This window comes from Somniosus microcephalus, chromosome 16 (assembly GCF_052327205.1).
Source record: "Somniosus microcephalus isolate GS21.2 chromosome 16, FLI_Smic_1.0, whole genome shotgun sequence".
Classification (NCBI taxonomy): Eukaryota; Metazoa; Chordata; class Chondrichthyes; order Squaliformes; family Somniosidae; genus Somniosus; species Somniosus microcephalus.
The window spans coordinates 106,416,949-106,439,364 of NC_141002.1; the positions used below are offsets into that span (position 1 = coordinate 106,416,949).

Here is a 22,416-nt window from a genome sequence, read left to right on the forward strand (position 1 = left end):
TATGTCGCATGTGATGTGTATGTTGTCACTGAGTGATTCTCCACTGGATGTTTTGTAGCAGTCCTACTAAGACACAGCTAAAATGGAGTTACACAAGTTAACCTGTGACGTGCTCATTAATGCAGTTGAGCTGTTTCCTTGGAGTAACGCAACTTATACGATGGAGATACACATTGACTTCCTTTATTTGTGCAAATCAGAGTTGAGGTTCGTAAAAGCTTATAATGAAGAGAATATAGCTCAGTATACTGATGGTGTGTTTTTGTGTTGTGGAGAGCTTTAATTTTAGAAAATTCTCGGCAGTCCTCTTCTAGAAATAGACTCAAGATTATTACAGGAAGCTTAAAACCACTTAACCATTCCACTGTAAAAGTTGCAGCAGTGTGCCAACTGCAGACTTGAGGTACTACTGCACGTTCCCATTTGGATTTAAATTGCTTGATGAGCATGGGTGTGTGAAAAGTGAGTAAGTTTAACAATCTTGTAAGGAATATTGAAGTTAATAAGGAGACTATTAAAATCAACAGACTCAAAACTTAGGAGCAAGACAAAGACAATACACAGCACCTAAAAGTATGCTGGATTTTACTCAGCCATAAGAACATAAGAAATAGGAGCAGGAGTAGGCCATACGGCCCCTCGGGCCTGCTCTGCCATTCAATAGGATCATGGCTGATCCGAACCTAGACTCACGTCCACTTCCCTGCCCTCTCCCCGTAACCCCTAATTCCCTTATCTGCTAGGAAACTGTCTATCTCCATTTTAAATTTATTTAATGTCGCAGCTTCCACAGCTCTCTGAGGTAGCAAATTCCATAGATTTACTACCCTCTGAGTGAAGAAGTTTCTCCTTATCTCAGTTTTGAAAGGGCAGCCCCTTATTCTAAGATTATGCCCCCTAGTTCTAGTCATCGAATGATACAGCACAGAAGGAGGCCAGTTGGCCCATCGTGCCTTTGAAGGAGCTCTCCAATTAGTCCCACACCCCTGCTCCTTCCCCATAGACCTGCACAGTTTTCCCCTTCAAGTATATATTCAATTCCCTTTTGAAGGTTGCTATTGAATGTGTTTCCACCGCCCTTTCAGGCAGTGCATTTCAGATCACCATTACACGCTGCTTAAAATGTTTTCCTCATCTCCCCTCTGGTTCTTTTGCCAATCACCTTAAATCTGTGTCCTTTGGTTACTGACCCTTCTGCCACTGGAAACAGTCTCTCCTTATTTACTCTATTAAAAACCCCCTCATCATTTTGAACACCTCTATCAAATCTCCCCTTAACCTCGGCTTTAAGGAGAACACCCCAGCTTCTCCAGTCTCTCCACATCACTGAAATCCTTCTTCCCTGGTACTATTCTAGTAAATCTCCTCTGCACCCTCTCCAAGGCCTTGACATCCTTCCTAAAGTGTGGTGCCCAGAATTGGACACAATACTCCAGCTGGGACCTAACCAGTGATTTATAAACGTTTAGCATAACCAAGTATTGAGTAGCATGAAACCACAATTTGGAAACAGTGGCGCTGTCATAAGCTTCTAACTTGAATGACTCTGTCTGTAAAAATGGACTAATGTGACTGTGGAGTTTGTCTTTAGTCGACACTGCTTTAGCTCCAGGAATAAAGGAGATTCTAGTGTGATCAGTGGCATCACCACAGTACTGTAGCGGCTTTATGTGAATTACAGTTGAGCAATCTTGCCCACTTGCTAATGGATGTGTCCCTGCTAATTTCACACTAGTTGGCAATCTCTCTGAAGGACAATGAGGATGGCCGATGTAACAAATGTGCATGTCACAGTAAGGAGTATCCAAGAAAGAAAAGAAAGACTTGCATTTCTTTAGCGCCTTTCACGACCACCGGACGTCTCGAAGTGCTTTACAGCCAATGAAGTACTTTTGAAGTGTAGTCACTGTTGTAATGTAGGAAATGCGGCAACTAATTTGCACACAGCAAACTCCCACACACAGCAATTTGATGATAACCAGATCATCTGTTTTAGTGGTGTTGATTGAGGGATAACTATTGGCCAGGACACCAGGGAGAACTCTTCTGCTCTTCTTTGAAATAGTGCCATGGGATCTTTTACATCCACCTGAGAGAGCAGACGGGGCCTTGGTTTAACATCTCATCTGAAAGACGGCACCGCCGACAGTGCGGCACTCCCTCAGTGCAGCAGTGGAATGTCAGCCTGGATTATGTGCTCAAGTCTCAGAGTGGGACTTGAACCCGCCACCTTCTGACTCCGAGGTGATAGAGAGAAGAAATTGGGTAAGCGTAAATAAATCTTTAATCTGCTATTCCTGGCCTGAAAATGCTTGATGTCGTTGCCAAGTACCTGAAATGAGGGAGTATGTCTTTCATCTTGATGGGCACAATAAATCAGCTATTTTTGAGAGTGGGTGGTTGACTAAAAAGAGTGCTCACTAGGTGCTTGGAGATGTGCTGTGTTGGTATTTCTGTATTGCTGTAGGTTCTGAGGAGCTGCGGTATGGTAATTTTGGCCTACCTTGACTCAGCCAGAAGTAAACTTGTATGTTTCATCTCTGACTGCTGTAAGATGTTTTAAATACTAGAAAGCAGCATTGTTATAAGCCAAGACTGTTAGTTTTGTGTCTTGGGTGCACTATTTCAATACTCTGTTATTTGCTAATCTATAGTAAAATTTACAATTTTGAGAAAAATTAAGAGACATTTCAAATGAAGATAAGAACAAACATTTTTACTCAACAACCCTGGGGCTGAAACATAAATTCTGCTCAAAATCTAGTATCTAATTAAATGTTGTTTTCTGTTGATTAAGATAATATGTCTGAAGTATTCAATTAAAAGAAAAATTAGATGCTTTTTAAAACTAAAATAACGTGCCACCTCTTCATGTCCCATCTGTATCTAATTTGCACAACAGTAATTCCACTAATTAGAGTAGGCGGACAGAGGTTACTAAAGAGTAGTAATTTGTTTTAACTGATTTGAAATGAAGAAAGCGGGATTAGTTCCGCAGTACTATACTTTTGATTTTGTGGTGCAGAATGGAATAGTGTTTAAGTTTATATAAAAAAAAAAAAAATCTACAATGCTGTCCATCGACCAATGGAGTGCCTAACTTTTGGACTGTTGCTGTGTTACATACTGTAGTTTAAGTCCGTTGAGGCTTTACAAGAATGCCAGCTGTTTTTCCTTCCTGTGACTCAACTCTGACTTTGGGTAGGGCAGGAGTGTAAATACATTGCTCTTGTCTCCAAGTCCATTTAATTATTTCTACATTAGATAGCCAGAGGGCATTGTGCAGCTGGGGTTCTGAAATGTAGGTATATCTAAATGTGTAAGGCTCTTTTTTGCAAGCCTGAATATTTCAGTAAATCGCACCTCAGTAATCTTTTCCGTGACTGCTGAGGAAAAGATTGGTGTATTACATAATTGACCATGGTGCCAAAACGGTCAATGTAGATCAGTGGAAGAAAAGTATAATATCCATTCTACAACGGTTTGATTTCTGATGGAGGCTGGTGGCCATGAAATGGGTCCAAATTGTAGTTTGTGGTCTCGATTTACTTCATGCAGAACTTTCACTGCTGTAGGAAGGGCTGCCTCCACGTCCTTGTGTATATTCCTTAACTACATTGGCAACACTCTTTGATGTCTGTTTATTAAACTGCTCCTTTGTTGTCCAGCCAACTGGGGAAGTGGATTCAGATGTCTTTCACAGAAATAAGACCTGACCTGATCGTTAATAAATGTGAATCTGGCCATCTCAGCCCATCAGAATTTTAGATTCTAGTATGTTTTCAGAAATCTGGTTTGTCTTGTCTTATGGTGACCCTGTTTTTGCCTGTATACAAATGGAGATAGGGAAGAAGAACTAACTTCTCTTGGTTTCTACAGTACTGTAGACAGATGATTTGTTCTGAACTGAGAGCATGAGCTGCTGGTCAGTCAGCATTTTGAAAGGGCTTAGCATGGGGTCGTATTCTCACTCTAGAAGAGTATTTATACTTGCTGGGTAGTTGTCAGTACTGAACCAGGGAACTGAGGATGTGGTTGGATGAAATTATGTTCTTGAGTTTCCTGGTGTGGTGCAATTAGAATCTCGTTACTTCTGGGTCAACTTTTGTTGCAGTTTGAGCCTTGACCTTTTTCTGGTGAGCTTACAAAAATTGTCATGGCATAAGCACCCACAACTTTCTACTGCTTCTGGCACACAGATGGTTGTTGTTGACGATTCCCTTTTCTAATGAATCTATCGATCTATCGATCTATCTAGATACTGCTGTCTGTCGTGAAGTAACTCGACAGCTATAGAGCGTACCGACACGTGCGTTACGTCGAAAGAAAGCGGACGATTCCAGAACCGTCCTAAGCATATTTACGTTTCGGCCGGACAAAAATTGTTCGCGCGTTACGCAAAAAACCTGCAAAATTAAACTCATTATCTGCTAAGTAGCATTGACTGACGTCAAGGTCGACCAATCCTGTGCCGGCACGATTGACCAATCCTACAGTTCAGTCGCCTGATGGTTGGCCAATCGCTGCGTCTGTGGGCGGGACTAATGCTTTTCAACTCGGGCATCGGGCAGCCATTGCTTCACTACTTCCAGCTCAAACTACTCTGCTAATCCAGCTTCGAAAAAGTTAGTATCTCTTTTAAAAATTACATAACATTTACCAAAAATGTTTTATAAGTACTTTCACTTTCATCTTTGAAGCTATTAAAAGGTAGAAATGTTGCCCGGCAGCAGATTCACACAGGGACAGGCAGACAGGCCCCAAAGCCTGGGACTCGATTTAAACCGCCCGGCCCAAAACAGCCCTGGCAAAGCCGGGCTCCCCCAGCTAGTTATATAATAGTGCCTTTACTGTCTTTTCCCGAACTTATTTTAATATGCATGGGTGCAATCCATCCAGACCAGGGGTTTTAACCTCTCTAAGTTTGATTAGTTTATCAATTATCTCCCCCCTCCCCTTTCGATCTTAAATTCCGTTATATCTTTTTTGATCTCTTCTAATTCCATGCCCACCTTGTTCGTCTCTGTGGTAAAATACCGAGGCAAAGTAACTATTCAAAATTTCTGCCATTTTGCGGTTGTTACCTGTGAGTTCAGCTTGTACACCCTTAGTGGTCCTATCCCTATCCTGATTTGTCTTTTGTTATTCATGTTTCTGTAGAATACTTTACTTTTTAAAAAATTCCTTGATAATTTAATGTTCTGCTTTGCTTTCCTAATTGTTTTTTTGACTTCTTTCCTAACCTCTTCATATTCCCTTTTGTCATCCTCCTTTATTGTCTATGTACTCAGTGTCTGCCTTTTTCTTCAGTTTCAGTTTTACCCTTATCTCTTTATTCGTCCATGATGTTTCATTATGGGTTAGTCTGTTCTAGTTTTTTGCAGAATATACTTCTCCTGAACTCCACTGCTGTTCTATCTCTTTCTCAACATTTTTTTCAGTTTATCTTCCCTAGTTCCATTCTCATCCCCTCAAAATTAGCTTTTTTCCAATCTATTACTTTGGTCGTTGTCTTACTTGCATCTTTCTCAATCATTATTTTAAACCTTATGGTATGAACGCTATTGCCTAGATGTTCCCCTAGAGTCATACAGCACAGAAAGAGGCCCTTCGGCCCATCGTGTCTGCGCCGTCCATCAAGCCCTGTCCAATCTAATCCCATTTTCCAGCATTTGGTCCATAGCCTTGTATGCAATGGCATTTCAAGTGCTCATCCAAATGCTTCTTGAATGTTGTGAGGGTTCCTGCCTCTACCACCCTTTCAGGCAGTGAGTTCCAGACTCCAACCACCGTCTGGGTGAAAAAGTTCCTCCTCAAATCCCCTCTAAACCTCCTGCCCCTTACCTTGAATCTATGCCCCCTTGTTATTGACCCCCCTACTAAGGGGAAAAGTTCCTCTTTATCTACCCTATCTATGCCCCTCATCATTTTGTACACCTCAATCAGGTTCCCCCCTCAGCCTTCTTTGCTCCAAGGAAAACAACCCCAGCCTGTTTAGCCTTTCTTCATAGCTGAGGCGCTCCATCCCAGGTAACATCCTGGTGAATCTTCTCTGCACCCTCTCCAAAGCAATCACATCCTTCCTATAGTGAGGCGACCAGAACTGCACACAGTACTCCAGCTGTGGCCTTACCAGCGTTTTGTACAGCTCCATCATAACCTCCCTGCTCTTGCCTTCATTAGCCGAGGCATAGAATATAAGTATCCCATATGCCTTTTTAACCACCTTAGATCCCTGAAGGCAGCGGAACAGGTAGATATGTACATGTACACCAAGGTCCCTCTGACCCTCTGTACTTCCTAGTGTCCTACCACTCATTGTGTATTCCCTTGCCTTATTTGTCTGTCCAAAATGCATCACCTCGCACTTTTCAGGGTTAAATTCCATTTGCCACTTTTCCGCCCATCTGACCAACCCGTTTATATCGTCCTGTAGCCTGAGGCTTTCCTCCTTGCAATTTACCACCCCACCAATTTTCGTGTCATCTGCGAACTTACTGATCATACCTTTAACATTCTCATCCAAATCATTTATGTAGATCACAAACAGCAAGGGACCCAGCACCGATCCCTGAGGTACCCCACTGGACACAGGCTTCCAGTCACAAAAGCAACCTTCGACCATCACCCTCTGCCTCCTGCCACTCAGCCAGTTTAGGATCCAACATGCCAAGGCACCCTGGATCCCATGGGCTCTTACCTTCTTGTCAAAAGCCTTACTGAAGTCCATGTATACCACATCCACAGCATTTCCCTCATCCACACACCTAGTCACCCCCTCGAAAAATTCAATCAGATTGGTCAGACATGATTTACCCTTGACAAAGCCATGCTGACTATCCCCGATTAATCCTTGCCTCTCCAAGTGGAGATTAATTTTGTCCCTCAGAATTTTTTCCAATAATTTCCCTACCACAGATGTTAGGCTCACTGGCCTGTAATTCCCTGGTTTATCCCTGCTACCCTTCTTGAATAATGGTACTACGTTAGCTGTTCTCCAGTCCTCTGGTACATCCCCTGTGGCCAGAGAGGTTCTGAAAATTTGTGTCAGAGCCCCTGCAATCTCCTCCTTTGCCTCACACAGCAGCCTGGGATACATCTCGTCCGGGCCTGGGGATTTATCCACTTTTTGGCCTGCTAAAACCGCTAGTACCTCCTCCCTCTCGATGCTAATATGTTCAAGTATATCACAGTCCCCTTGCCCGATTTCTATGTCTACATCGTCTTTCTCCATAGTGAACACAGATGCAAAAAATTCATTTAAAACCCCGCCTACATCATCTGGCTCTACACACAGATTGCCACTTTGGTCCCTAATGGGTCCTACCCTTTCCCTGGTTATCCTCTTGCCCTTAATATACTTATAAAACACCTTAGGATTTTCCTCTATTTTGCTCGCCAGTGTTATTTCATGGCCCCTCCTCGCTCTCCTAATTTCTTTTTTAAGTATGCCCCTGCACTTTTTATACTCCTCTAGGGCTTCCTCCGTCTTTAGTCCTTTGTATCTGCCCCTACATTTTCTTCTCTTATCTACTCTGGTTCATTACCAATTACCAGATCCAGCAGTGATTCCTTTCTTGTTTGGGCATCTTATGTACTGATTGCTCGTGCGATTAAATGATTCACATTCAAGATAACCTGTAAAAAGTCGTGTGTGTGTGTGTGTCTGTGTGCTTGATCTGAAATACAATACAGGAAACTCTTTGGTATCCAGCACCGATGGTGCCGGTTGATTAAAAATTCCGGATGACGGAGAGGGTTATTTACCGAGGCTATTTTTAACAAACATAATTCCATTATGCAAGATGGGGGAGATTAGTGGCAGTTTGGAGAACTACCCCCACTGACTAACTCGGCCACCGCGGGAGACTCCGACTCGGCAACATTGCTGGTTATTGAGGGGTTGTTTTCGGAGTGAGAATTTTGCCGGTTAATAGAGAATTCCGTTTAAACGAGAGTTTCCTATTTCTAAATATTCATCAGTTATTAATTGTGTTTGTGATTAATGAAGTTTAGCAGTATTATGGCATTCGATGTTATTGGTACAGTGTTGTTCATTAGTGGTTTTGCCTGCATTGTGAATGAATTCACTGTTGGGGAAACAGTTGCTCAGTGTACAACATAAGTTTCAGCTAATTGAAACTCATGGAACCAAAGTTTCCAGGCTTGTTGCTGATGTACTGTGATACAATAATCAGGAAGTGGCTTCCTAATTAAATGACCCCCAAGTGTTGAAGATGGGTTTCAGGGAATTGAGGGAAAAAAGTCCTTGGTGCTACATTTCACGTGTCAACAAGAAGCCACCTGTTACTATCCAATGGCACTGCAAAGTTTACCAAAAATCTTTATAGTAACGTAGAATTCCGATTAAGAAAACTGTAGAATGATACAGAATATCATTTATTTAAACTGTTGACAGATGAGCAATTAAAAACGGCAGTAAGTGTTTTCTTTAATGCTGTTGTTCATAATACCAAAGTACTGGATGTAGTAAGTACAACTTGAGTGAACTGGAAACATTTAAGTAATGAGCTTTACTCTGATCACATTGGAATGGAGGACAGTTTTCCTTGGCTCTTAGTATGTTTGGATTGGGATGTCAACTGCATCCCTCTTCCTGCCCCCTATTGTGCTTATTATTGTAATGCTCTTTTGTAAAGTTAGTTTTAATGCTGGTGCTGTTATAGGAAGCTCGTATCTGCACTGCTAAATCCGGCTTTCTTATCCGATGGCAGAATCATAGATCCAGTTTTTCTTGGGTCTGTGCTTCTTCCTCCTGTGACAGCGGAGCTGAATTTAGTTGCGTAAACACGGGGAGCAAACTTGTCTGCCAAAATGGAAATTAAAACAGCACCAAGTTAGCACTGTCTTAAATCAATTTAACAATGCCCTTCTATGTAGACAGATCAAGTTAATGTGCAGTGGTATCAGGAAGAATGACTAAATCATCCTTTTTCATCAGTCAGTTATGATTTGGCCGGCACAGAGAATTTCTGGTTTTAAAATGTGTTTTGGCTGTCGGCCTTGGCAATTTTCCGCAACTTACCTCAGGCTGCAGCTCGCTGTGAGACTGGTGTGGAGCTCGAACTACTAACCCAGATCTTGCACGGTATAAAAGCAGCTTTAACTCCTTTTGCTTTGCTGATGATTGCTTAAAATTCTGTGTGTATTCTGCATGAATTATCTGAGAGCATCTGCTGCTCCAACCCACCTACATTTTGGGTGAATTTGTCTCTTTTATCGTGAGGCAACACTGTGGAGGCTTAACACTCCATCTTCCAGAGTCAATAGACCAACTCCAGCTGCTTGAGCTAGACCACGTATTAAGCAAAGTGGTAATGATGTGCACATTTCAGTTGGAGGCAAATGTGCAAAGGTGATGGACTTATTGGAGAGAAACTGGGGAAATGTTTAAAAATTGCTTTTTTGTTAAAGTTGTGCTTTTGTTCAAAGTGGAAAAATAGTTCATATATGAATATTATTACAACATAAATGGAAGTTAATCCTGTTATGGCTGTTTTAAATTGAATATGCCTTCCAGTTTGCAGGAAATATTAAATTTGATCTACAAACAGATTTACTCTCGAATAACTATTAGTAATAGATTGAAGCACAATACTGCTCAAATGTCTTGATGGGTCGTTTAAGAAATACAGTAGATGGTGATCCGTGGATTGAGGGGGATAGCGTCCCTATGCGCTGGATTGTATTGTGAATGCTCAGTTTGATTTTGGTTGCTTGTCTTTAGTTATCTATCTGCAGCCGATGTTTCCCTTTCCAGTCACATCTCAAAGTGGTGCTCGACAGACCCCTGCTTTCCACAGGCGGATGTGAGATTTGGATGAATGATTTGGTTTATCGCACCATTTGGTTGTTTCATGTCGCCTATTTAATTGTTGTAAATAATTGAGGAATGCAGAAGTTTATAAAACAATAATTTACCCAAATATGAGGTGTAATTTTTTAAAGAGAAATGAAAAAAAAAATGTGATGTATTAATTTAACCTGATGTAGCAAGAGGTAACTATACATTCTAATTTGACTTGGAAAAGCACTCCATGGAAGTTATTTCTACAAGTTGGAAAGAGCAAGACATTGACTATGATGATTTTGGATTTGTTTCAGGAACTGTGCCAAATGTTGATCAGATTCAGCCAAATGTATGATGGGTTATTTTGTGATTTATGCCCAGGGGGGTTTGCAACTCTTGCTCTGCTGTAAGGGGGTGGAGGGTTGTGTAGTGTGACCTCCCATGGCATTGCTCACAAAGTATCAGTTGTCTTGATGTTCCTGGTGATGTTGCTGTGTCCACTTGTGGATCTCTCTCTGTTTTGTGCTCGTGTTTCTGGTGTTTTACTTCTGTTTCTTTGTTTTTTTGTCATTTTGTTCTTGTGGGTGGGGGAGTATGTACTTGTTATCTCACTTTAGCTTGGAAGCTAAGCAGAGCCAGGCCTGGTTAGTACCTGGAGGGGTGACCATCAGGGAAGACCAGGTGCAGAAGGTCACGGAAGGAGCCCCGAGGAGGGGCGGTTGGTGAGCAGGCCCGGGCGTTGGGCTGAAGATTGTCGGACAGGAGGAATGGTGGAAATGGAATGGCGGCGCGCACAGACGCAGCGGCTTTGCTTCTCCCAGGACGGTGCTATTTACGTTTAATGTTAATGTTATTTGTACTGGACTCATGGGAGCTTGCAAATCACATTTCGTTGTTCATGTACTTGTGCATTGTACAATGACAAAGTTGAATTATTATTATTATTATTATTATTATTATAATTCCACCACCAAGCTTCTTCCTGTGCGCAATATATGCCATTATTATTTCCCTGTTATTCGGCCTCTTGTTTTCTTCCAACTGCCTATTGTCTTCCTCGGTTTCTCTGTCCTGTCATGTTCCTTGTCTGCGCTTTGATTTCTCCTGTTAGGCACTATCGTATTTCTCTACTACCTTCCTTAAACCACTTCAGCTCTTTGTAGACGTCTGCCAATGTTGTTGAGGTCTTTGTATATCCCCACATGTGGCTGCATCCTCCGCCACATTGTCCCATCTCCCTTACCTCCCTTCTCGTCCTGCATCATTCATCTGATCCTTACACTTCCTGTCTCTCTCTCTGTGGCCCTTTCCCCAGCTGTGCTTTCACTTGTCATTACCTCCTTAGTCTTTACTCCTCAGTTACTGCTGACTCTTATCCTTGTGGTATCTCCATCACCCTTCCCTTATCCCCCTAATCCTAGGCTGTAAATAGATCTCTTTCCCCTTTAAATGTCAAGGGGCGGTGGTTAGGCTCTCGCTTGTTGGAGATAGTCATTGCCTGGCACTTGTGTGGGGCGAATGTTATTTGCCACTTTTCAGGCCCAAGCCTGAATGTCGTCCAGATCTTGCTGCATGTAAGGCTAAAGGGATCAAGGGATATGGGGAGAAAGCAGGGACAGGGTACTGAATTTGGATGATCAGCCATGATCTCATTGAATGGCGGAGCAGGCTCGAGGGGCCGAATGGCCTACTCCTGCTCCTATCTTCTATGTTTCTATGCGGGCATGGACTGCTTCATTAGCTGAGGAGTTGCGAATGGAACAGAACACTGTGAAGTTATCAGCAAAAACCCCCCCTTATGGAGGGAAGGTCGCTGATGAAGCAGCTGAAGATGGTTGGGCCTAAGACAATGCCCTGAGGAACTCCTGCAGCAATGTCCTGGGGCTGAGATGATTGACCTCAACAATCACAGCCATCTTCCTTTGCACGAGGCATGACTCCAGCCAGTGGAGAGTTTTCTCCCTGATTCCCATTGACTTCAGTTTTACTAGGGCTCCTTGATGCCACACTCGGTCAAATGGGCTGCAACGTGCTGTGCAAAAGCAGCAGATCTTAACATTTCCATGGACATTGACACTTATATTTCTGCTTTGAAATATCCTTGCCACTTTGAGGCTTCTCAGGAAAAATATACTTAAAATTGCTGATTTGTAGTTGAATTCTTAGCCGTGTGACTCTGTCCTAATTTGATAACATTTGCTGTTCAGCATCTGTACCCAGCAGCTGAGTTCACAGACTCATAGCATGGTTACAGCGCGGAAGAAGGCCATTCAGCCCGTCGAGCCCCGTGCCGGCACCGAGCAAGAGCCCTTCACCCAGTCCCACTTCCCCCGCCCTTTCCCCGGAGCCCTGCAAATTTCTTTCCTTCAGATACTTATCCAACTCCCCTTTGAAAGCAGTGATTGAATCTGCCTCCACCACCCTTTGAGGCAGATTCTTAACCACTCGCTGCGTTAAAAGGTTTTTTCTTACGTCGCCATTGGTTCTTTTGCCAATCACCTTAAATCTGTGTCCTCTGGTTCTCGACCCTTCCGCCAATGGGAACAGTTTCTCTCTATCTACTCTGTCCAGACCCCTCATGATTTTGAACACCTCTATCAAATCTCCTCTCAATCTTCTCTGCTCCAAGGAGAATAACCCCAGCTTCTCCAGTCTATCCACGTAACTGAAGTCCCTCATCCCTGGAACCATTCTTGTAAATCTTTTCTGCACCCTCTCTAAGGCCTTCACATCCTTCCTAAAGTGTGGTGCCCAGAATTGGACACCATACTCCAGTTGGGGCCGAACCAGTGTTTTATAAAGGTTCATCATAACTTCCACACTTTTGTACTCTATACCTCTATTCATGAAGCCCAGGATCCTGTGAGCCTTTTTAACTGCTTTCTCAACCTGCCCTGCCACCTTCAACAATTTGTGCACACATACCCCCAGGTCTCTCTGTTCGTGCACCCCCTTCAGAATTGCACCTTTTTCGTTTAGATTTCCTCTTCTCCTTCTTTCTACCAACACTTTTCTGCGTTAAATTTCATCTGCCATGTGTCCGCCCATTTTACCAGCCTGTCTGTCTTCCTGAAGTCTATCACTCTCCTCCGCACTGTTCACTATACTTCCAAGTTTTGTGTCATCTGCACATTTTGAAATTGTGCCCTGTACACCCACGTCCGTATATATCAAGAAAAGCAGTGGTCCTACAACCGACCCCTGGGGAACACCACTGTATGCCTTGCTCCAGTCTGGAAAACAACTGTTCACCACTACTCTCGGTTTCATATCACTTAGCCAATTAAGAGTTAAAATATTATGAGGAAGCTGTGTTTCTGCAATCGTGAACCATTTTATATTGTAATAGTGTGGACAGCCTTACTGAATTGCGATATAAAAGCCACCTTACCTTTCACTGTTTTCAATTGTGTGTGTTGGGGGTGGGGAAGAGGAGTGAGGAACAGTACTATTTTTAGAGCCAAGAACTTTTAACAGCTTTTAAGACGACTTTTGGAAACATTTTAAGAACAAGGAACAAGTTTGCTTTATTTAGCCCTCTAGCTAGAAGTTTGGCACCGCTAACTTATAAGAACCTAAGAAATAGGAGCAGGAGTCGGCCATTTGGTCCTTTGAGCCTGCTCTGCCATTCAATAAGATCATGGCTGATCTGCTACCTCATCTCCACTTTCCTGCACTATCCCCATATCCCTGTTCAAAAACCTATCGATCTCTGTTTTGAATATACTGAACGACTGAGCCTCCACAGCCCTCTGGGGTAGAGAATTCCAAAGATTCACCACCCTCTGAGTGAAGAAATTTCTCCTCATCTCAGTCCTAAATGGCCGACTCCTTATCCTGAGACTGTGAGGGGAAACACCCTCCCTGAATCCACCCTGTCAAGCCCTGTAAGAATTTTGTATGTTTCAATGAAATCACCTCTCATTCTTCTAAACTCCAGAGAATACAGGCCTAGTCTACTCAATCTCTCCTCATAGGACAATCCCCCCATCCCAGGAACCAGTCTGGTGAACCTTCGTTGCACTCATAGAAACATAGAAGATAGGAGCAGGAGTAGGCCATTCAGCTCCTCGAGCCTGCTCCGTCATTCAATGAGATCATGGCTGATCATTCAAATTCAGTACCCTGTCCCTGCTTTCTCCCCATATCCCTTGATCCCTTTAGCCTTAAGAAATATATCCAACTCCTTCTTGAATATATTTAATGAATTGGCCTCAGCTGTCTTCTGTGGTAGAGAATGCCACAGGTTCACCACTCTCTGGGTGAAGAAATTCCTCCTCATCTCTGTCCTAAATGGCTTACCCCTTATCTTTAGACTGTGACCCCTGGTTCTGGACTCCCTGACCATCGGGAACATCCTTCCTGCATCTAGTCTGTCTAGTCCTGTTAGAATTTTATACGTTTCAATGAGATCCCCTCTCATTCTTCTAAACTCCAGCGAGTACAAGCCCAATCGACCCAATCTCTCCTCATACATCATTCCTGCCATCCCAGGTATCAGCCTGGTGAATCTTCGCTGCACTCCTTCCATGGCAAGAACATCCTTCCTCAGATAAGGCGACCAAAACTGCACACAATACTCAAAAGATGTGGTCTCACCAAGGCCCTGTACAACTGCAGCAAGGCATCCTTGTTCCTGTACTCAAACCCTCTCGCTACGAAGGCCAACATACCATTTGCCTTCTTAACCGCCTGCTGCACCTGCATGCTTGCCTTCAGCGACTGGTGCACAAGGACGCCCAGGTCTCATTGCACTTCCCCTTCTCCCAATCTATTGCCATTCAGGTAATAATCGGCCGCCTTGTTTTTTACACCAAAGTGGATAACCTCGCATTTATCCACGTTATATTGCATCTGCCATGCATCTGCCCAATCACCCAACCTGTCCAAATCATACTGGAGTTTCTCAGCATCCTTCTCACAGCACACACGCCCACCCAGCTTTGTGTTGTCTGCACTCCCTGTAAGGCAAGTATATCCTTCCTTAGGTAAGGAGACCAAAACTGTACAGAATACTCCAGGTGTGGTCTCACCAAGGCCCTATATAATTGCAGTAAGACGTCTTTACTCTTATACTCAATTTCTCTTGTAATAAAGGCCAACATTCCATTTGCTTTCCTAATTGCTTGCTGTACCTGCATGTTAACTTTCAGTGATTTGTGTACAAGGACACCCAGGTCCCTCTGAACACCAACATTTCCCAATCTCTCTCCATTTAAAAAATGCTCTGCTTTTCTGTTTTTCCTACCAAAGTGGATAACTTCACGTTTCTCCACATTATATTCCAGTTGCCATGTTTTTGCACACTCACTTAGCCTGTCTGTATCCCCTTGAAGCCTCCTTGCATTAATAGCCTCTTGTGTGGCACCTTAACAAATGCCTTCTGAAAATCCAAATACACCACCTCCACTGGTTCCCCCTTATCTATTCTGCTCATTACAACCTCAAAAAAACTCTCAACAGATTTGTCAAACACGATTTCCCAAACACGATTTCCCTTTCAGAAATCCATGTTGACTCGGCCCAATCCTATTACTATTATTTTCTAAGTGCCCTGTTATCACGTTCCTAATAATAAATTCTAGCATTTTCCCTACTACTAATGTCCAGCTAACTGGTCTGTAGTTCCCCGTTTTCTCTCTCCCTCCTATCTTAAATAGTGGGGTTACATTTGCTACCTTCCAATCCGTTGGAACCATTCTAGAATCTATGGAATTTTGGAAAATGACAACCAATGCATCCACTATCTCTATAGCTACCTCTTTCGAAACCCTAGGATGTAGGCCATCAGGTCCAGGGGATTTATTGGCTTTCAGACCCATTAATTTCTCCAGTACTTTTTTTTACTAATCCTAATTTCTTTCAGTTCTTCATTCTCGCTAGAGCCTTGGTTCTCCACTATTTCCGGGAAGTTTTTTGCATCTTCAGTGAAGACAGACACAAAGTATTTGTTTAATTTCTCTGCCATTTCCTTATTCCCCATTATAATTTCTCCTGTCTCAGCCTGTAAGGGACCCACACTTTCGCTAATCTTTCCCTTTTTACATATCTATAGAAGCTTTTACAATCTGTTTTTATGTCTCTCGCTAGTTTACTCTCATTCTATTTTCCCTTTTTCAATTTCTTGGTCCTCCTTTGCTGAATTCTAAAATCCTCCCAATCCTCAGGCTTACTACTCTTTTTGGCAACATTGTAAGCCTCTTCCTTTGATCTAATACTATCTTTAACTTCTCTTGTTAGCTCCGGTTGGATCACTTTTCCTGTGGGGTTTTTGTGCCTAAAGGAATGTATATTTGTTGTAAATTATGTAGTAATTCTTTAAATGCTAGCCATTGCTTGTCTACCGTCATACCTTTTAGTGTAGTTTCCCAATCTACCTGAGCCAACTCGCCCCTCATACCTACGTAGTTTGCTTTGTTTAGATTTAAGACCCTAGTTTCGGATTTAACTACGTCACTTTCAAACTCAATATAAAATTCTATCATATTATGGTCACTCTTCCCAAAAGGCCCCTTTACTACAAGGTAATTAATTAACCCTTTCTCATTGCACAATACTAGATCTAAAATAGCCTGTTCCCTAGTTGGTTCCTCAACATACTGATCTAGAAAACTATCTTGTATACATTCCATGAATTCGTCCTCCACACTATTATTGCACATTTGGTTTAATCAGTCTATATGTAGATTAAAGTCCCCCATGATCACTGTATTACCCTCGTTACATGCGCCTCTAATTTCCTGATTTATACTCTGCCCTACATTACAACTACTGTTTGGGGGCCTATAAACAACACCCACCAATGTTTCCTGCCCCTTGCTGTTTCTTAGCTCCACCCAAACTGATTCTACTTCTTGATTTTCGGAGCTAAGATCCTTTCTCTCTACTGTCTTTATCCCATCCTTTATTATCAGGGCTACCCCTCCTCCTTTTCCCATTTTGCCTATCTCTTCTAAAAGTTAAGTATCCGGGAATATTTAGTTCCCAACCTTGGCCACTTTGTGGCTATTCGATCAAACCTGTTGATTTCTATCTGCGCTATTAATTCATCTATTTTGTTGCGAATGCTTCGCACATTCAGATATAATGCCTTTAGCTTTGACTTATTTCTCTATTTTTCCTGAGGTCACCTTAGTCACTGATGCCTTATTACCTTTGTTACTCTCTGTCCCTTCCTGACCCACTCTGCTTATTTTTACCCAAAACTCTGCTCTGCTCTCGAGCCTTGACATTTCTCTCGCTGCTTTTAAATTTACTCTTTCCTGAATCCTCCACCCCCCCCGTTCATTAGTCTAAAGCCCTGTCTGCTGCCCTAGTTACTCGGTTCACCAGGACACTGGTCCCAGCCTGGTTTAAGTGGAGCCCGTCCCAACGGAACAGCTCCCTGTTTCCCCAGTACTGGTGCCAGTGCCCCATGAACTGAAATGCAATAATTGGAACTGCACTTGCTCCTACTCTGATAGTAATTCATCCTATTGGAGAGATTTCAAAAATGGTGGACAGTAAACTTAACCCATTGTAACTGAAATATAATTGACATTGCATTTTTAGCAATATTGTAAACTTGGTTACAACTAGCCATTACATAATGACGACAAGGGAGGGTGACAAGACAACTAACTGATTAGGGATTAGTTTTGAATATTCTAGCAAGGAGCTGGCACAGAGGCAATCATCCAACTGGCCTCTCTCTGTGCTGTAACTGTCTATAGTTCTATTAGTTATTGATATGTTTATCTGGTTAGTATCCTTTGTGAAATTTGAAAATTTCCACTGCTGAGTGCTGATTGTGACCAGTTATTCTCCATCTAGTTATCCTCTCCCCTTCCCCTTCCATTTTATTTTCTTTAAAAGGGAGCATTTTTGTCAAGTATACAGTCTTGCCCCGGCATATCCCTCACTACCATTACCACCAAGCCAGGGGACCAACCCTGGTTCAACAACGAGTGTAGAAGAGCATGCCAGGAGCAGCACCAGGTGTACCTAAAAATGAGGTGCCAACCTGGGGAAGCTGCAACACAGGACTACATGCATGCTAAAAAGCGGAAGCAGCATGCTATAGACAGAGCTGAGCGATCCCACAATCAACGGATCAGATCAAAGCTCTGCAGTCCTGCCACATCCAGTTGTGAATGATGGTGGACCATTAAACAACTAACGGGAGGAAGAAGCTCCAAGAATATCCCCATCCTCAATGATGGTGGAGCCTAGCACGTGAGTGCAAAAGACAAGGCTGAAGCGTTTGCAACCATCTTCAGCCAGAAGTGCCGAGTGGATGATCCATATCGGCCTGCTCCTGAGGTCCCCACCATCACAGAAACCAGTCTTCAGCCAATTCGATTCACGCCACATGATATCAAGAAACGGCTGAACGCACTGGATACAGCAAAGGCTATGGGCCCCGACAACATCCCGGCTATCGTGCTGAAGACTTGTGCTCCAGAACTAGCCACGCCTCTAGCCAAGCTGTTCCAGAACAGCTACAACACTGGCATCTATCCGACAATGTAGAAAACTGCCCAGGTATGTCCTGTCCACAAAAAGCAGGACAAATCCAACCCGACCAATTACTGCCCCATCAGTCTACTCTCAATCATCAGCAAAGTGATGGAAGGTGTCATCGACAGTGCTATCAAGCGACACTTACACACCAGTAGCCTGCTCACCGATGCTCAGTTTGGGTTCCGCCAAGACTTTTCGGCTCCTGACCTCATTACAGCCTTGGTCCAAACATGGACAAAGGAGCTGAATTCCAGAGGTGAGGTGAGAGTGACTGCCCTTGACATCAAGGTAGCATTTGACCGAGAGTGGCATCAAGGAGCCCTAGTAAAACTGAAGTCAATGGGAATCGGGGAAAACTCTCCACTGGCTGGAGTCATACCTAGCACAAAGGAAGATGGTTGTAGTGATTGAAGGTCAATCATCACAGCCCCAGGACATCGCTGCAGGAGTTCCACAGGGCAGTGTCATAGGTCCAACCATCTTCAGCTGCTTCATCAATGACCTTCCCTCCAACATAAGGTCAGAAATGGGGATGTTCACTGATGACTGCACAGTGTTCAGCACCATTCACAACTCCACAGATAATGAAGCAGTCCATGCCCGCATGCAACAAGACCTGGACGACGTTCAGGCTTGGGCTGAAAAGTGGCAGGTAACATTTGCACCACAGAAATGCCAGGCAATGACTATCTCCAACAAGCGAGAGTCTTAACCACCTCCCCTTGACATTCAATGGACTTACCATCGCCGAATCCCCCTCCATCAACATCCTGGGGGGTCACCATTGACCAGAAACTTAACTGGACCAGTCACACAAATACTGTGGCAACAAGAGCAGGTCAGAGGCTGGGTATTCTGTGATGAGTGTCTCACCTCCTGATTCCCCAAAGCCTTTCCACCATCTACAAGGCACAAGAAGGAGTGTGATGGAATACTCTCCACTTGCCTGGATGAGTGCAGCTCCAACAACACTCGGGAAGCTCGACACCATCCAGGGCAAAGCAGCCCGCTTGATTGGCACCCCATCCACCACCTTAAACATTCACTCCCTCCACCACCAGCATACCGTGGCTGCAGTGTGCACCATCTACAAGATGCACTGCAGCAACTCGCCAAGGCTTCTTCAGCAGCACCTCCCAAACCCGCAACCTCTTCCACCTAGAAGGACAAGGGCAGCAGACGCATGGGAACATCACCACCTCCAAGTTCCCCTCCAAGTCACACACCATCCTGACTTGGAAGTATATCGGCTGTTCCTTCATCGTCGCTGGGTGAAAATCCTGGAACTCCCTCCCTAACAGCACTGGGGGAGTACCTTCACCACACGGACTGCAGCGGTTCAAGAAGGCGGCTCACCACCAGCTTCTCGAGGGCAACTAGGGATGGGCAATAAATGCTGGCCTTGCCAGCGATGCCCACATCCCATAAACAATTTTTTTTTTAAACTCAGTAATTTGAATTAAGCAATTAAAATTAAACAGTACAGGAGATGTTTTTCAGCACAATTTCTGTTTGAATTAACATATCACGACTTGAGTGTCGAAGCAGATGTGGATGCATATAATCATTTCACAGTTGCCAATCCCTGTGAGTGTGACACCTTTTGGTTTGCTTTATGCTCTTCATTTGCATCTAGGTACATAAATAGTAGGGATTTCAAATTGTGTGCGGGCCGGTGCGGGCAGTTTAAGTACCGCGAGCTTTCGCAGTGAAGGCTCATTTTGTTTCTTGCAAACAAATGAAACATATACTAAAGGATGCTAACTTCATGTGAGGGACCCAGGCTCGGAGATCTGGCAAGGAATCCGCAGAATAGAAAGGTTGTAGAAATAGGGGTTTGATAATTAGTGGAATCGAGGATATCCTCAGCCAACACCATCGGGAGTCCGGGAGGATGTGTTGCTTACCGCGTAAGGGATATCTTGAAGCAGCTGGAAAGGGAAGAAGAACCAGTTGTTGTGGCCCATGATGGGACCAATGACACAGGAAAGAACGAGGAGGAGCTCCCGCTGAGGGAGTATCAAGAGCGAAGGGATAAATGACAAAGCAGAAACTCGAGGGTGGTAATCTCTGGATTACTACCTGAGCCACGTGCTAAATGCCTTGGGGATAAACAGATCAGGAAAGTGCGGGTGTGTCAGAAAGACTGGGGTGTGCAAGAGGAGCTCCATTTCATGGGACACTGGCACCAGCACTGCGACAGCAATGAGCTCTACTGTTGGGACAGGCTGCACCTGAACTGCACTGGGACCAAGGTCCTAGCAGAAAGGATAAATAGGACAGTAGAACAGACCTTAAATCAATAAGGGAGTGTGGTGGGGGGTTCTGGGTGGAAATAATAACCTAAAGATAAGAAAAAGGGGGAATAAGAGCCAAGGTCAGAGCACAAGATGAGATAACTAGGAACAGAAAAGGTTATAGGAAGTAATAAAATAACTATTAAAATAAAGTGATGAAAATAAAAACATTAAATTGCCTGTATAGCAATGCACAGCATCAGCAACCAAAGGTGTGATGGGCGGAAAAGTAGAAAGAATACACCATCAGGGTGGGGACAGTTACCCCGTGTTATGTATACGAATGCATGTAGCATAAGGAATAAAAGAAATGAGTTCGAAGCACAAATTCATGCATAAAGACTATGATGTAGCCATTACAGAAACCTGGCTACAAGCTGGGCATAATTCGGAACAAAACATTCCAGGATATACAATCTTTAGAAAGGACAGGGAAATTTGGGAGAGGAGGAGAAGCAATATTGATACAAGACACAATTATAGTAGTGGAAAGAAAGGACTTCAGTGGAGAGAGTACAGGTAGAACTAAGGAACAGTAAAGGATGCAAGACTCTGGTGGGAGTTGTGTACAGATGTCCTGACAGCTGTGATGTAGTGGGGGGATGTATATACACCGAGATCAGGGAAGCATGTAGCAGAAATAATGTGGTTATTATGGGGGAATTTTAATTTTTACATGAACTAGGAGAAGCAAAAATAGCTCAAGTAGTAAAGGCAATGAATTTCAGGAATGTATTTGGGACGATTTTCTGGAACAATATGTCTTCGTACTAAGAGGGATCAGGCCATTCTTTAGTTATGAGTAACGAACCACAATTAGTTAACAAGTAAAGGAACATCCTGCAAATAGTGACCAAAATATGATTGAATTTGATATCAGATTTGAGTGGGAGAAGCAATAGTTACAAACCAAGGTTTTAAATTTAAGTAATGTAAAGGGATGACACAAAAGGCATCCAGGGGTATAGGGAGAGAGCGGGAATATGGTATTGAGATAGCGGATCAGCCATGATCATGTTAAATGGCGGAGCGGACTCGAAGGGCCGAATGGCCGACTCCTGCTCCTATTTTTCTATGTTTCTATGAGAAATAAATTGACCGCAGTAGACTGAGCGGAGCAGTTAATACTAGAGCGATACCGGGGATGAGGGACTTCAGTAACGTGGAGAGATTGGCGAAGCTGTGATTGTTCTCCTGAGATTAGAAAAGGTTAAGCGGGGATAAGGTTTTGATAAGGAGAAACTGTTTCCACTGACACAAGGGTCAGTAACCAGAAGACACAGATTTGTGGTAATTGGCAAAAGAATCAGAGGTAAAATGAGAATTTCGTTTACGCAATGAGTTATGATGTGGAATGCACTGCCTGAAAGGGTGGTGGAAGCAGATTCAATAGTAACTTTCAAAAGGAAAGGAGAGTGGGACTAATTGGATAGCTCTTTCAAAAACCAGCACCGGAACAACTGGCCAAATCCCCCCCTCCTGAGCTGTATCACTATAACCAGTTAATCTGTTTTGGTGATTGTCTATTGAGGGTGGAATGTTGGCTCGGACATTGGGAGAACGCCCAAGCTCTTCAAATGGTGTCCTGGGATATTTTACACCCACCTAAACTGAGGCCCAGTCTGTTTGTTTAACATTGCCTCTCGAAGATGTCGCTTCCAACATTGCAGCACTCCCTCAGTGCTGTACTGAAGTGTCAGTCTAGAGTATGTGCTCGAGTCCTTGACTCGGGCACGAGTGCTACTACTGAGTCAAGTTGGCACTTAATGCAAAGGGATACGTTTTAGGAGGAAGAATGAAAGTTCC

The 22,416-nt window shown here is 43.5% G+C and overlaps 1 protein-coding gene across 16 annotated transcripts in view; it reads left to right on the forward strand.

Moving 5' to 3' along the window:
- ppfibp1b (PPFIA binding protein 1b) overlaps positions 1 to 22,416 on the forward strand; it is a 208,810-nt gene that overhangs the window by 31,210 nt on the left and 155,184 nt on the right. The window lies entirely within an intron of this gene.